The sequence below is a fragment of the Nelumbo nucifera genome, chromosome 2 (genome assembly GCF_055504915.1).
Source record: "Nelumbo nucifera cultivar China Antique chromosome 2, China Antique-T2T, whole genome shotgun sequence".
NCBI classification, from domain to species: domain Eukaryota; kingdom Viridiplantae; phylum Streptophyta; class Magnoliopsida; order Proteales; family Nelumbonaceae; genus Nelumbo; species Nelumbo nucifera.
The window spans coordinates 65,642,164-65,659,130 of NC_142650.1; the positions used below are offsets into that span (position 1 = coordinate 65,642,164).

General features: G+C 33.4%; 1 long non-coding RNA gene across 1 annotated transcript; it reads left to right on the forward strand.

Moving 5' to 3' along the window:
* Nucleotides 1–2,930: 2,930 nt before the first annotated feature.
* On the forward strand, nt 2,931–5,026 carry LOC148802291 (uncharacterized). The gene is made up of 2 exons (XR_016082255.1): nt 2,931–4,622; nt 4,738–5,026. It is a non-coding gene; the product is annotated as an uncharacterized LOC148802291 (long non-coding RNA).
* The last annotated feature ends 11,941 nt before the right edge of the window (nt 5,027–16,967 follow it).

Here is a 16,967-nt window from a genome sequence, read left to right on the forward strand (position 1 = left end):
ATCTTAGTAGTTTAGAGAATAAAATGTTAAGATAGAATAATTATTTTAGTAATTTACATATGATATGTATCTTAGAAATTCTAATAGATCTGATATAAAGGCCATTACCCAATGTTGGTCCCATTTATCTAGTGTCTTGGCCTCTTGAGAGGGCTAGATTGGATCAGTCCTAACCGTTGGCGATTTTACCATTAGACCAAGTAGTGGGCCCCCTTTTAATATATTTGATATGTTTTAAAATATTTTAATTTACAATAAATAACAATAATACTTATTATTTACTGAAATTCTCTCTCTCTCTCTCTATATATATATATATTACCCATTATTAAAAAGAGAGACATGCTGACTTGCCAAACTAACATATATATATTACCCATTATTAAAAATGAGAATGACCAATGGCTCTTCGTTGAACACCCTGATTTTTATTTCCAAATTTACCCCTATTAATAATACAAAACAGCCAAATTAACATATACCCCATTATTTAAAAATTTTAAAAATGAGAAAATGATCAATTCTCTTGGTAGAACACTCTGGTTTTTATTTACAAATCTACCCCTATCAATAATACAATTTTGAATGGGTTAACAACCAATTTAGCAAATTCACAGGTTTCTATCTTACACTTATATACAAGAGAGACAAGTGCCCTAAAAAGATGAATATGTGGACATCCAAATTCTCCACGTAATGGTTACCCTATTAAGGTATATTGGTTATTTTTTTTTTATCAAATATCAATGTGGCTGAACAACTCTCACATTACTCTGGATTGTTTTCATGATATTAAATGGAATCAAATCATCATGATAAGTTCAAAGTTTCTCCTTCAAGGATAAACTTAATTGATAACCTGAATGGATGTATCTCCCCATTTTTAATAAAAATGTGATCATATTTATAAAAATCCTCCAAATTTGAACCTAAATATGGGTATAGTATGTTATAGCATTTGAATGCTTTTTTGTTTTCTTTGGATACACAATCAATTTAGAATCCAAAATAAGAGTTCACTCAACAAAGTAGTTAGTTTATTATTTTTTTTTTATTTTGTCTAAAATTCCAAATTTATTTAACTTGCACTCACTTTTGGTTTCTCTTTTATGCTTTTTTTTGGTTAATTTGTTTTGGATGTATAGTAGTTTAAATGAAGAGAAAGGTGATTATACAACCCTATAACTTGCAACTGAGATAGTGGTTCGACTCTTCACTTTTAAATAGCTTTGGGAAGACTACTATTTCTGTTTTGACATTGTCGTTTTGGACTAGTCTATAAGGAATGCTTTCAGATGGAAGGAACATTGCTATTAAATTCATAGATCAAACAAGAAAACAAGAAGAGGGGTTTAAGTTTTTTTTGATAATGAAGAGGAGTTTAAATTAGAGAATGATTGAAAAGATATTTGAACTTACATTTTCCATTTGTGTTATTTTTTCATGCTCAATTGTTAGGTGGTGCTGCTAAGTCATTTTGGTTATGTTCACTTGCTAGCTTAGTAGCTTTGATTGATTACTGTTCAAATAATGATTATAATGCTAAAGTTGGATTATAAATTCATAGTGAATTTAGTCATTATTATCATTGCTGGGTTGTTTTTGTGCATTATTTTTTTGGTACTTGAAAATCAATTATTTTTTTCAAATCACTTGAATTTAAATATGTTATTTTGACTAGCTAGGGGTGTTCACTTTACGGTTCAAATCGAAAACTGAACTGAACCAAACTGAATTTACGGTTTGGTTTGGTTTATTGAATTTTATAAACTGAACCAAACCACAAACCGTAAACTGAAATTATACATATATATATATATATATAATATGAATATATGATATATAAATATTATATATAATTTATCTAAATGGAATATATAAAATTATACATATATAACGAACGCTTTATTTTATAATAAAATAATAATAAAAGTTTTTAGGTTTTAATTTTTAGGGGAGCTATTTGGGCTTTCTAATTGGGTTAAGCCCAAAAGAACATAAGAATGGTCCAAAGTCCCCAAACTGTATTAGAAACCACACCAAACTGTAATAAAACGATTTAGTTTAGTTTGGTTTCCATACCAAAATAGTTTGGTTCAATTTAGACATTTCTCAAATCGTAATTTACTGATTTGGTCTGAATTCTCCAAATCACACCGAACTGGAGCATGAACACCCTAATTTTGGCAACAGAAACATACATGTGCAACGCATGTGCATCCCTACTAATATATATATATATATATAATAGTGAACCAAGTAAAGGCTTAGATCTACTTCCACTTTCAAAAATGAAGGATGGAAATAAATTGTAAACAATTTTAATAAAATGAAGAAGAAGAATTACATTGAAGAGCAATTTATAAATAAGTTTAACCAATTAAGGAGGAGGCGTAACAACTACTATACACTTATGGGGCATATAAGAGTTTCCTTAGATCCCCTTATACAAAGAAGCCAACATCAAATGGAGATGTTTGGGAAAACATAAATGTGGTAAGGGTTTTAACAAAATTGCAAGAACAAGTGCCAACTCACTTTAAAAATAATACATTTGCATAAGTACAAGTGGGTTAAACAAAGGAGGAAGGGATGCTCATACATAGAGGAATTGGATTTCATATTCTCAAGAACAACTGCTAATAGAGGTATTCTCCAGAATGTGATTGAAAGTTGGATTTCATTTCATATTTTAGGAAACATGCCACTAATATTGACTTGCCAATACAATGTTACATTGTAATGGCATGCTTCCTTGTTCATAAATTAATCAAGATGGAAAGCACATCATGATGTTGAATTTGAGAGGTGGTTGCTAGAAGATAAGGTGCAGGGAGATGATAAAAATTCTAAACGTGGTTAGGAAAAAATAATGAAGTAGCTAACATAGAGATAAATAATCTAGGCTCAGTTTGGAAAGAATATGGAAAGAATACAAATGTAAATATGTACAGTACAAATACATATAAAATACAAGGTTTTGCGCTCTACATATCTGTATTTGTATTCCTTCCAAACTGAGCCTTAGGCTGTGTTTGGTTGTTGTGCAATTTTATTCGCACTAGTACAAATACATAGGAGTGTAAATGAAGAAAATGCAAATTGTAGTTTAATTTTGTTTTGGGTTTTGCTTTATTTGCATTGCAACCAAACACAACCTTATGAACAAGATTGCAGATGAGATTAGGAATAGTAATGCAAAGATGCTATGCTCATTGATATTAATTTTAACTTGCGATTGAGCCTTGTTTCAGATATCATATGTAATGTTTCACTTTCATTTAGAACTTTAAGCTTGATATAGAGACTTTAAGGCTATGTTTGTTTTGAAGGAAAAGGTAGGGAAGCCTATACAAGATTTGTAAAGGTTTTCTTAACTTTCTCTTCCTTTTCCTATTTTTTTCCTTTAAACCAAGCTTAATAGTATGTGTATTTTTTTTCTCTTTATTGATTGTTGGTAATGGGCAAGGAATATACAAAATAGCATTTTCTATCTAAAGTAGGTTTCCTTATTCTTATGGCCTGTTTGTTTGTTTTAAAGTCGGACATCTGAAAGTACAATAATTACATTAAGGGGTATATTGGTATTGGTGAACTTTTCTTTTCTCTAAACTCTGAATGCAGAGAATGCTGTTTTGAATTTTGAATTCTGAATTCTGAAAATTATCAAATATTCATTTTGATCCCATGTATTAGAGTTTTTGTTTGTCTTTTTGAGGATATCATTGAAAAATAAAAAGTTGTATGATTGCACTTTAAGAGGTAAGAGATAAGAGGAAGCGAACAACCGTTTTTCTCTTAAAGTTAAAAGATTCCTCTTAAGAGATAAGAGTTAAGAGAAAACAAGCAGGTTCTTATTGAAAAGGAAAAAATAATTGTGGGCTTTAGCCCTAGGAATGTAAGGTGTTAGGTGAACTTATATAGTCTAATTATATACCTATATCAATATGGGTTTGATTAGGCATAAGCCTATGAGGGAGAAAAACGAAAAGGAAAAAAATGGGAAAATCTATGGTACGGAAAAGATATGGTATAAAAAAATGGGAAAATGTCTAAATTAATGTTAGAAATAATTAATTACAATTAATGGGGATGCCTTTGGCCTACTGACCACTGAGAATCCTTGGGTGAAATGCTGTCTTCATTGATACTTTGACAAGTGGCAAGTTAAACCACCCGATCCACACGCCCAGAAGTCAGAAGTCAGAACCAAGCTTCTAGTTTTCCGAAATTAATACATGTGGAACTGAGCCTGAGCTTGAAGAAAATTAATGGATTCCCTTAGACTAGACCCTATTGGGCCAACACAAAGCCAAACCATTTTAAAAGCGAAAATTTGACTTTGCACTCTCCCTTGTGTCATACATTCCACGTACCAAATTTTTAGAAGTAAACCATAACTATTTATTACTTATTTGATAATCAAAGTCAGAACAGCTACCTACTTCGTCATTCATCCTTCAAATAATTTCTGGCCCTTTGGTTGTGGCAAGCGACAAAAGGCTTGTGCTTAATTCTTATCATCAACATGGGTGGTTCTCTGGCAAAGTTCTTGGCTGCATTGCTAGCAATCTTCCTTCTTCTGGGCAGTTCTCCGGTGGTTTCAGTTGGTCTTACTTCAGGTATAGTCTCGTTTTAATTTCCTGCTTACTGTACTCTTTCTTATAGGACAATTAGACACATTATTGAAGTGTTAATTCCTCATATGTTTTGGTTTGTTCTTTCTCTCTTGGGAAGGTAATGAACAGGGTTTATGGGTTTCCGGGCCAAGAAAGGTGGTTCCAGGGAGCAATAATCAACTAGTTCCTGAGCAGAAGATGATCAAAGAGAAGTGGTTTCGGAAGCTTAGACAAACACTGCGCGCACCACCAGCACCAACTAGAAATCGTCGAGTATCATCCGCCTTGAAGTCACCTCCCCCGGGGCTAATATATTAATGAGCTCTAGCCTCTCCGCACTGATCTTTTCTCTATATTGTTATCCCTTCTTTTACTTTAATTAATCAGTTTGACAGTATTGCGTGCAATTCGCAGGATTTTCTTAGCTTGTGAAAGATCTGTTGTTGACCCAGATGGTTTGATTGTTTGGCCCGAAAACCATCCAGACAACCGGTTTTGTTTCACCTCTGAACTGTTTCTTTAATTCACCAAAAACCGTTGAACCATTGATCAATCCATTTGACTCAGACAACAGATTTCGGCCCTTTCTATATTTTTAAATTGTAATAGGACCGGGTCACCTTTGGGACCAGATAATCGAACCGCTGGCACAAAGACTGATAGCCATGATTTTGGTTTCGGATTATTTTTTAAAACATTGGTCATATGTACATATTTTGAAAACTTGGATGATTGAATCAATCATGAAGAAACCTTGAATATCCAAACAGTGGGAGTTTTTTCTGAGGGGCCCGAGTTATATGTACTGTAGCTGTACTCAACGCATACAAGGTGTGAATACATACGAAAATTTATATTTGTTGGGTATGAGATGCAAGGCCCGTTCGAACACCTTTTATGGCGTTGCATTGGGGATATCTCCCCATAGGCACAGAAATATTCCCAATACAAGGCTGTAAAGGCTGTTCGGTGTTCAAACGGGCCTTGCACTGAAGCCCAAGGATATAATGTATTTAGGGTAGTTCCGCCCCTTTATCCAAGCAATATTATTAGTAGATGCTAATTTAATGACTATGTAAACTGCCCTGTCTTTGTTGATACGTATTGCTAATAGGAATAGGGGTGTAAATGGATTGGATCATGATCCGATCTAATCGGAGATTCGATTTTATTTGGTTGAATTTGGATCACCTCTTTTAGATCTTTAGATTGGATTGGATCAAAGAATAGGATCCGATCAAAAGTTAGATCGGATTCGGATCACCCCTATTCGATTCGAGAAGATCCAATCCGATATATGTTATATATTTACAAGTATAAATATATATAATACATATATATGTTATTTATAAATTTATTTTTATATTATATTTTTATAAATTTGTTATATTATTTATTTTTTATAAAAAACATGTGTATATATGATTTAAATAATTAAACAACTTGTTTTTTTTTACTTTATTTAAATTAGTATATTTTATTTTTCTTCTAATAATTTATTAATTTTTAAAGAAAACAAGTCAGATTGAATCAAATCTGAAGATCTGGCTTACCGATAGAATTCGAATTCAAATCAAATCCTATCAGATCTGATCGGATCCGATCCGATATGAACAATGTCAATTTGAATTCGAATATACCTTAATTCAAATCTGATCCAATCTGTTTGCATCCCTAAATAACATACAATTGAGCCACTATTTACTTGCACTAAAAAACGGAATCAATTTTTTCTTATTTATATATCCAAAAGTATCAAAACCTTAGAAGAGCCATTCATTGGGGTTGCATCTCTCTCCAAATGTTCTAGTGTGAGGATTTTCTCCTAAGAACTTGATACTTTTCCAAGCCAAATTAACTACATAGCTGACCTCGCAAGAGTCCAACTAATACGCATAAGACATCTCCACATGTGATTTTCTAAAAAACACAATTATATTAAAGAAAACAGATAAACACTTTTAGGAAAATAATGATTATTAATAAATAATATTAGAAAAATTCATATGTGTGTCTTCACACGGACTTGTGCGCCCCACTGTAGATCATGAGGGCTTAGGACCATTCAATCCATCATTTCCCATGATTAATGCCCCCAAGGTTCTAAAAACTAATCTGGAATCGAAACCACTTTAGTCACAAGTTTTTGGGTCAGTGATTTGATCGTCTAGTTTGGAAAGATGGCTTATTCCAACTTAAAAAATAATTAAAATAAAAAATAACAAAAAACTGTTGTTTAGGTCCAACAGATTGACAATTCAACTGTTTGAGTCAATAGGTTGCTGACTAAATTAACAGTTTTTGACTTGCAATCAACCATTTTCAAATCATTACTTGCAATCAAAATATCATCAACATAATTTTCATTATTCATGCAATACATAATGATCGAAAAGATTTGGAACAAAAACCATTTTTACAATAGCATCATGAAATGTATAATACCACATTCTAGATTGTTTAGTTGAGTTATATAGATTTTCTCATGCCATTTTTCATTTGAAAAGATTGTCTTTATGTCCATTTGGGCCAATTTCAAATAAAATAAACTACAAAGACATTAATATTCTAATAGATGTAAATTCATTACATACCATATATATTTAATTTTTTTTCCTTTGGTAGGTCTACTGATTCTTAGACTTCATTTTTGTTAATGAAGTCTATTTCTTCTTTAATTAATTGCTTTAACCCATTTCCATTTGTCTTTTATTTGATGATTTCATGGCCTAATCATAATTTTCAAGGTTCTTTAAAATTTCAGCTTCTTAGCATCATATAATATTCTTTATACTTAGATGGTAGCGTTCTTTCTCTTTGAATCCATAATAGCTAAAGTGTCGGGTTCTTTTGTATGAGATTGATTTTCATTTACACTGCATTTGGTTTGAGGGAAAAAGTGGGGAAAGGTAGGGAAACCTTCACAAACCTTAAGCTGTGTTTGGAAATGATGCATATGCAGTGTAAATCCCAGTTCAGTGTAAATTTCCACTCTGGTTCACTTTTGCCTGTATTTGGCAACATTATATTTATGCATTAACAAATGACAGACCAATGCATATTTACATTGATAATGAGATGTTAAAGTTACATCAATAAAAAAGAAGTAAAGTTTCATTCAAGTGGGCTTTTGATAAAAAAAAGCATATACTTATTGAAATTCATGTTTGCATCCATCACAGCTAAAAGTCAATTTGGTAAGAAGGTAAATTTGCAATGCAAAGCTAACCCAACTTCGCAATTTATATGAACCATTTTACACTCTACATAATTGCATTCACACTTATTTGCATCATTTCTAAACGCAGCCTTAGTGTCATTCAATTGTTTTAGTCTTGTTTAATTCGTTAAATAAGGAAGATGATGCTGCGGGAAGTTGCTTTAGTATATGTTTGGCATCGGTACTGCAAATACAACACCATTTTCTCAAAAAACAACGATGTATATATGTACAGGTTGGAAGCTGTCTTCTTTTTTTTTTTTTTCTTTTTGTTTGGAAAAGTTGCTATCAAGTAGGACATTTCTAGGGGCAACAACAACACCTTCTGTTTGGTACCAGTTCTCCATATCTGTTTTTAGCATTGGAACCCATTATAGGAAGTCCATGTCACTACCACGTCATGCCCTCGTTGGCAGCAACAAACTCTAAATTGAGAAAACGTCAAATTCAGCATTGCTCCAAACCACACCTTGATTTCTAAGGCATGGCTTGGAGCACCGTTTTTTTATGAAAAAGTGGTTCTAAACATCTTACCGTTTTCTGGAGCACCGATTTTTTCAACGTGGTGCTGATTTGTCACCGTTCACCGTTTGGAAACGTTGCTGTTAGGTAGGACATTTCCTAGAGCAACAACAATACTTTCTGTTTGGTACCAATGCTCTATATCCGTTTTTAGCACTAATACCCATTATAGGAAGTCCACGTCACTGCCACATCATGTCTTCATTAGCAGCAACGAGCTCTAAATTGAGAAAACATCAAATTTGGTGTTACTCCAAACCATGCATTCTCGATTTCTAAGATGTGGCTTAAAACACCGTTTTTTATGAAAAAATGATTTCAAACATATTACTGTTTTCTGGACCGATTTTTCAACGTAACTGTGATGTATCACCGTCTGGAGCAACAGCATTGACGCAAAACACCATCTTAATGGGCCTTGAGCTTCATGTTAAACGTGTAAGAATGATCCATATGTTTTTTGTTGTTTGCTTTAGATTCTAGTAGATGTGCAGCCACTGTTTACCTTCTCAAATTATGCAAACAGATCTAAAAATAATCCTTTGCTGTACACTTCAATTAATAAAACAAAGTTTGAAGAATTAGATAAAACAATAGGCATAGGTATTGCCCAGTTCAACCTCAGCTAGATCAGCTAGATCTGGTTGTATTTTTTCGCGCGTGTAAGCCATAGTAGATCACCTCATAAGAAAAAATGTCAAATCTCTCTCAGTTCATGCTAGAAAACCTCCATTTTTCAGTTTCGAACCACAAAACGAAAATCCCAACTTTTCTTTGGGGATTTATGGGATACCCTTAACTGATTTGTTTTTAAACAAATGTACAAAGCCAACTAGTAAAAAGAAAAATAACGTTGAAACAACAATGAAACTTGCTTCTCTTCTTCGATCCACCACAAAACAAAATTCAAAACGGTTAGTTCAAATGATACAAGAGAAACTAGAGCTGTATTTGGAAATGATGCAAATAAGTGTGAATGTAAATTTATAGTGTAAAACGGTCCATATAAATTGCAAAGTTGGGTTAATTTTGCACCAACAAATTTACCTTATTACCAAATAGACTTTTAGTGTAATGGATGCAAACACGAATTTTAATAAAGCATGTCTTTTTTTATCAAAAGTTCACTTAAATGCAAATTTACTTTTTTTTTATTGATGTACTTTTACATCTTATTATCAATGTAAATATGCATTAGAAAATGTGTTTTCTGTCATTTGTCAATGCATAAATGTAATGTTGCCAAATACAGACAAAAGTGAATCAGAGTGCGAATTTACCCTGAACTGATTCACACTCCATTTACATCATTTTCAAATGCAACCTAGGAAAAAAAATAGAGAGGAGGAAGAGTTAAATCGCTTGATTTATTCTACTAGAGTCAAGTTTTGTGTAGCCAAATGGAAAAGATGATTGAGCTTTGAGAATGGAGGTGAGAAACAACTGTCGACTTGCTTTCCTTCCTTCTCTCTCCTCTTTCTTTCATGGTTTTGTTATCGTTGTTGGTCCAAACGGTCTGACCATTCGGCCCAAGAACCATTCAGGCAATCGGTTCCATTTTACACTTAACCCCTTTTTTTACCAAATCATTAACTTGATCAACAACCCATTAACCCAGGCGATTAAACTATTGACCCATTTGACCCAAACAACAGTTTTGACTGTTTTTTATTTTAATTAATTTTTTTTTCTTTACATTTTTCAATTGGAACAGACATCCGTTCAAATCGCTGACGCAGAAACTGGTGGCCAAAAACCAATGAAGAAACCTTTGAAGATCCCACTGATTTAGTGTATTGCGCTCTAATACCAATGAAGAAACCTTGAAGATCCAAGTTGTTTAGCTTGCAATATGGTTAGTAGATGCTAATCCAACGAATGTGATGATAAAACCCCTACACCTATTAATAAATATTGCCAATAGGATACAATCAGAATTGAGTTCCAACTAGTAACTTGCACCAGAAAACCGAATCACCTCTATTTTACATCCAAAATAATCAAAATGTTAGAAGAGCCATTCATTGGGGCTTGCATATCTCTCCCAACTTTCCAGACTGTTTATAGGCTATGTTTTATCTCCACTTGATTGGCACAAATGTCTCTATGGGCAGGATTTTGTCCTAAGAGTTTGCCACACTTGCCCATTGACTCTATCCTAGCCAGACTAACTACATAGATGACTTGGCAAGAGTCTAATTAATACACATATGACATGTTCACATGTGATTTTCCAAAAAACAAAATAAAAAAAAAACACATATGTGTGTAGTGTCCACATGTAGAGACTCATCCTATGATCACATGGCGTTTGTTTGGCATCGTTGCTGTTGCTCCAGAAAACGGTGATACATCGACGCCACATCAGAAAAATGGTGTTCCAGGAAATAACTGTTTGTTTGGAATCATTTTTCTATAAAAACAGTGCTCCAAGCCCTGCCTTAGAAATCGAAAAGGTGAGCTTTGGAGAAATGCCGAATTTAACGTTTCTTGGAACTGTAACTCGTTGCTGCCAACAGGGACATGATGTGGCAGTGACAGGGACATGATGTGGCACTGGATAATAGGTACTAGTACTGAAAATATTTCTTGGAGCATTGATACCAAACAGAGAACGTTGTTATTACTCCAGGAAACGTTCTACCTGACAGCAATATTTCCAAATAAAAAAAAAGAAACCATTTTCTAAGAAAACGGTGCTATATCTACAATATCGATGCCAAACATATACATAGAGTTACACTTATGGAACATGAGGGCCTATGGTCACTCAATCCATCATTATTCAATAGGTTTGATTTTATCATCTCCTGCATCAGTATTTTGGGCCTGGATTATTGTAATCACACGTTGCATTGCTTTATTTCCTGGATGTTAGAAATTAAAAACTGATAAAATGTCCACGCACTTGACTAAGTAGTTTGTGAATGTCTGGAGAATGATCACTGATGATCTGGCATTCATGGAACTAAATTTAAAATTGAATAATCTCATATGCTACCCATATCTATTCAATACAACAACTTTGACCTTAGGAGGACAATCCTGGTTGGAACTTCTCATTGAAAGGGTCCATCCAAAGAAATCAACACAGCCCACATTTAGGTCCAAATATTTTATAACAATGGACTTAATAATATAAAGCCTTATAAACAACTCGATAGAGTAGTCTAAAAGATGAAAGCATTAATTTCCAAGAGATAATAGATTATTGCCATTTCAAAGCATTTACAAATTACAACCAAAAGAGAATCAGACTCCACAAAGACAAATCTCCAACTCAGAGAAATATCCTGCTTCTAAGTTCAGCCTCCACAGCAGCACTACACATGGTCACAAGCAGCAAGACATGCATTTTGTTAGAACGAACCACACATGATGCATCCATGAGTACTGCTACATATATACATCAAATCTACCCATGGCAATTGGTCTTCATACCTGCAGCAAATGAAGATTCACAAAAGGTATCAGTAGCGTTAATTATGGGTCTGAGAACAACATTATTGAAAATATCACTGATACGTTGAAGCACCCACTCTAGGGTTTTAATCTGATTTTGGAAAACGGTTCTACAAATACACTACAAACAAAACTACCGGTCAAGCCAAGAAAACCAACTGTTGTTGATTTTGACCATCCGACTTGCGTGAACAATTAAATACCCCAAAGAGACACAAATACAACAGTTGTTGTCATCGGGCAAGACCAAACAAATGATATATGGTTTGCTCATGCTCTAAACAAATAACAAAGAATAATTCCTAACTATTTTCTTCTCAGAATAGGGAGCATAAACTGCAAATTTATAAATTCCAGAGAGAGAGAGAGAGGGGACAATAAAGCCAATAATACTTTATTAATTGTACGTGAGTTACAACAAGAGCTCATAATTATATCAAATACCCAAAAAAGTATGAAAACTCTGCACACAGTCAGCATGGAAACAACTCCCATTTGGTGAATCTTCACTCTTTTCTTCATGGTTTTGCCTTTAATTTTCTGCCATTTGGTAGGGGGTTGTTCCAACACTGAAAATTTATGATGGATTCCAAGATTGACATAGATGATTTGGACGGATCTCCAGAAAGTAAAAACTCTGCACACAGTCAGCATGGGAACAACTCCCTATAAATTTATAACATAATGTGTAACTGAATGTACTGAATTTTTTCTTGCAAGAAATCCAGGTTTACAAGGAAAGTAATCCTTTGGCTTAGAAGGAATCATCCTAACCCCTTATTAAAACTAGTGACAACATCATGAAAATGAGATGAAATAAGAGAAAGCTCTAGAATGAAATAATTAAGTAGAGATAATAATAATAATAATAATAATACTTTTGATGATGATGAGGCCACTACCCACTAGGAAGGAATCCTCATCCTAGAATATAAATGCCTAATTAAAAGGACTAAGAGAAGCTATAGAAGAGAGAAGTCAAACCTGTTTTTTTGCTCTGAAAGCCAAAGGCTAGCTAGGTTCATTGCTGCATATATCTTCAAAAGTACATGTGCAAGAAAATCAGGAATTATATGATGAGCTTCCCGATTGTGTGTACCAAAATAAAGAAGATTAAGCACACCGAACTGAGCAATATTCTACGTAGTATACCAACAGTATATATATTCACCATCTTCTAAATATACGCATCTAGCTCCCTCTAAGATGATGGAAGAAAGGCCCAATTCCCATGCAAACTTCAGCTCTCTGTAGAAAGCAAAAATTGCTTAAACAACTTCAGGACGCCATCCCCATTTACTTTGATAACTGTCTCGCTGGTTAGGAGGACACAAATTAAAAGGTGAAACATTATATAGATGGTATGTTTCATGTATGCATGAGTCGCTGCTTACGGCTTAATTATTTTGCTGGTTCAACTTAGATATCTCGTCTATCTGTGCATTTGCCGCTACAAGCACTGAGAGAGAACTCCAACCATTATGAAAAGGGCTTATTATCATAAACTCTCCTTCACTTTTCCCCCATTTCTTTTAAACTTACCCGGCCTGACTTTTCAAAACCTCTAGAGATCTATTGCAAATTTACTATACTGTCCTTCCCTTTGGGTTTGTCATGAATGAAAACTGTTTGATGATGAAGTTTACCTTAATTACTACCCTTGAGTTGGATTTGGGGATTCATCTCTTCATCCAAATAGGCTTGGGACTTTTGGGTTGGAGGACGGAGGACAAAATAAGATTTTTTTTTTTTTTGTTTTCTTACATGCATGTTTTCTTTTTTAAACGATTTTTTAACAGAGGTTCAGGGTTAGTTTGGCCATTAAAAATAATTACTGGCCTAGCTAGCCAACTTCTGTTGATGGTCACTAATGGTGACTCGATGGAAGGTAAGTTTTAGATAATATAACCCTATAAAGAGTAATAAAAAAGATTATTAAAATAAATATAAGGTGAAATTTAGGAATCTCCCTTATGATGGATTTATGGTATTTGAAATAATAAATTAAAGGAGATATAATGCCAACAAAAAAAAAATATATCAGATAGGAAATAGGATTACCACAATTAAGAATAAAAAAATATAATTGATATTCAAAATATTTATAAAAAACCAAAAAACAACTCTTAGGAAATTATTTAACCAAAATAGTAATAAAGGGCAGTAAAGGGCAGGTGAAGGAAAAGAAAGAAGAGACAGATAAAATGGCTGGAGTTTTGGCATGATCCTAAGACAGGATAATCTTCAGAAAGGAATGATTTTCTCTAGAGACCATTATAGATGCTTTTAGTATCAGAAGGATTTCTGATTGGAATGTACAGCATGATGAAAAATGAAAAGAAGACAAGTTCATGTTATTATGCTTTTCTTTCATGAAGAAACAGAATGATTCTAGTTTTAAGGTGGTAAAGAAAGTGGGCTTTAAGGATCAATCACCTAGATTTATAAAATGCCCATGTTTGTAGCTCTACAATCAAACAACAAGTTAAAAGGACTATTGGGCTTCACTGTACATTTATTTATTGTTTCTATGTATTTTATTAACAAAATAGTAATATAGCTCATATAAAAACAAGAGAAGAGTCATAGCTATTGTATAAAGGGAAAATTACAAGTCATACTTCAGGTTTTGTCTTCAAAGCAAATACAAGATAAAAGGAATATATTCTTTTTTGTACTATTTTTATTGGTGCAACAATTACTGCAATAATGGTTGCATGTATTAAAATCCAGACTGTAAACTTATTTTCACAATATTTAGTTCCCAAAACATATTCAGCAGAGTTGTAAAAGAAAATCATTATTTATTGCATGCTAAGTCTCAATTCCATTTAGCAATTGCAATATTTTGTACAAGTGGCATATGCCATCCTTTTGTCTTATTGATGGCCATCACTAGTTGGAAAAACTATGTATCATACTAGTGAACTGCAATACTTGAATAATTAACAAGTTTTCATTCTGTCAAATCAAGTATAAAACTGTAAATCAGCTCCAGTTCCTGCAAGACCATCAAGCACCTGGTTTCCTTTCATTTCTTCATGATGCATCACATAGTTTAGATTAATGGTGATGTTTTCTTCCCACCAACATACTAGATAAAATAAAGCTTTCTCTTAATCTGAAGTGATATCGGTAGTAGTAAATTTCTAGAAATTAAATCATCACGACACTACTAAAGTGTGTCATTACTTATAATGGCATTTGAAATATAAAGTTGATTTATAGATCAAAAAGGACCTTTCCTACTAATTAACAGAAGGTTTCAACTTTCAATATATATTTTGAGCTATGAGAAAGAATGACCCTCATCTAAATCAGGTAAATTGGTGTATCTATGGATATGGTCAATTGTTGTAATTCTGCTTGGTTATACACCAGACTATTATTCCCCTCACTCCCTCCCTATGAGAATTTCACCTTGGCAGAGACTCATAGGGACTCAAATCAAGTTACAGATTTTTATCTCAAGTTTGATTGCTGATGCACTTTGTATACAAGGATTTCCTTAGTAAATTGTGTTGGTTAATTATTATGAATGATGATGCTGAGGTAGGTAAATATGCTAGAGTGCAGTATTTTCTGTATTTCCCTTCCACTAGAACGTTAAATTTCTGTTTCTTAATGTTTCTTTCTCTAAGGCTATGCTTGTTTTGAGGGAAAAAGTAGGGAAAGGTAGGGAAACTTATACAAGTTTTGTGAAGGTTTCCCTACCTTTCCCTACTTTTTCCTTCAAACCAAATACAGCCTAATGGAAAGAACCTTCCCATTATACCTTTTTTATTGATGATCTTGAATGGGCCATGACCCAAATTATCACAGAAACCAACAATCTTAAGCACCCAAGTAAATACAAAACTTTTGATGACTTAACTTGAAAGGGAACTCTAATGTTCTGTAATCAGAACTGGTAGCTAACTGACACAGTTTCTACAGGATCTTGATAGATGAAAGCCCAGAATAGATCTTCCTATATATCACCATATATTTTCATATCACAAGTCTCTTCTCAACATCCCTCTTCCAAGTAGTCTATGTCACGAAAGAACAATCAAGAAAATTAAGGGTAATGCTGAGGAGGAGAAAATGCAACACATGGTGGGGTACTGGCTAGAGTAAAAAAGCACTCTATAGAAATGACTACTCTGGAGGGTCTCCTATCACAGGGATACCCTATAGCCCGATTTTTATCCTCTATTTTCCAGAATCAATTTCCGTAACTTTGTTTTGGGTTCCATTAGTACTACCTGCTAAATTGCTACATTCTTGTCATTGTTCGTTAGAAAAATGAAGTACACACAAGGGCTTAGAGCCAACCCATTGAAAATCTCTTCAAGGAAAAAGCTAGAAGCTTTATGCTTATCAAGGGAAAGATTCTTTTTGTAGTCAATTTTGTTCCCCAACAAACTATAGGAGCAGAGTAGATAATGGACAGAAGTATGTCATGCAAGAAGGAATCTTTACCTGAAAATGGTACACTTCATGGAAAACCAGTAGATAATTAGGTGAAAGAATGTGGTATGGATTTGAACTAAAGAAACAAAATTAAGATATTTCTCTTCCATGTCGAAGGATTTAAGTCAATGGTTATGATCATGTCGATTAAGGTGGTGAGACAATTATATTATTGGATTTAATAGCTAGGTTTAAGTCAAGATTAATTTTGATAATCCTACAATAATGGGTTATAAGAGAAAAATATCATCTCCACCTCAGGGAGGAACAACTCCAACTACCTCTGTAAAACAAGTAAATCAACAGACTAATAAAAGTTATGGAATCCCTAAAAATAATTCTTGGAGTTGCAACCCCACCAGATGGCCTAGTGAATAAAGTACGTTGTATATGGCGTTTCCATGTTCTTTCCTTAACTTGTTCCTTTCGCTACTTGTAATTCTTGTCTTCCATCAATGTCTTTTCATCCAAGGAAACTGTAGTTATATAAAACTAATTTATGGGGGGAAGAATCCCTGCAATTTAACATATAAAAATGAGTACTTTAATACTGACTTGTGCAATGAAAATGGTGGTATATATATATATCTACTTAGATGACTGGCTCTCTGAACTACTTTGTTTTTTGGCTGGAAATTGACTACCATTCTGGTTTTAACAAACTATGTTATAGAAAAGACTTAAGAGGT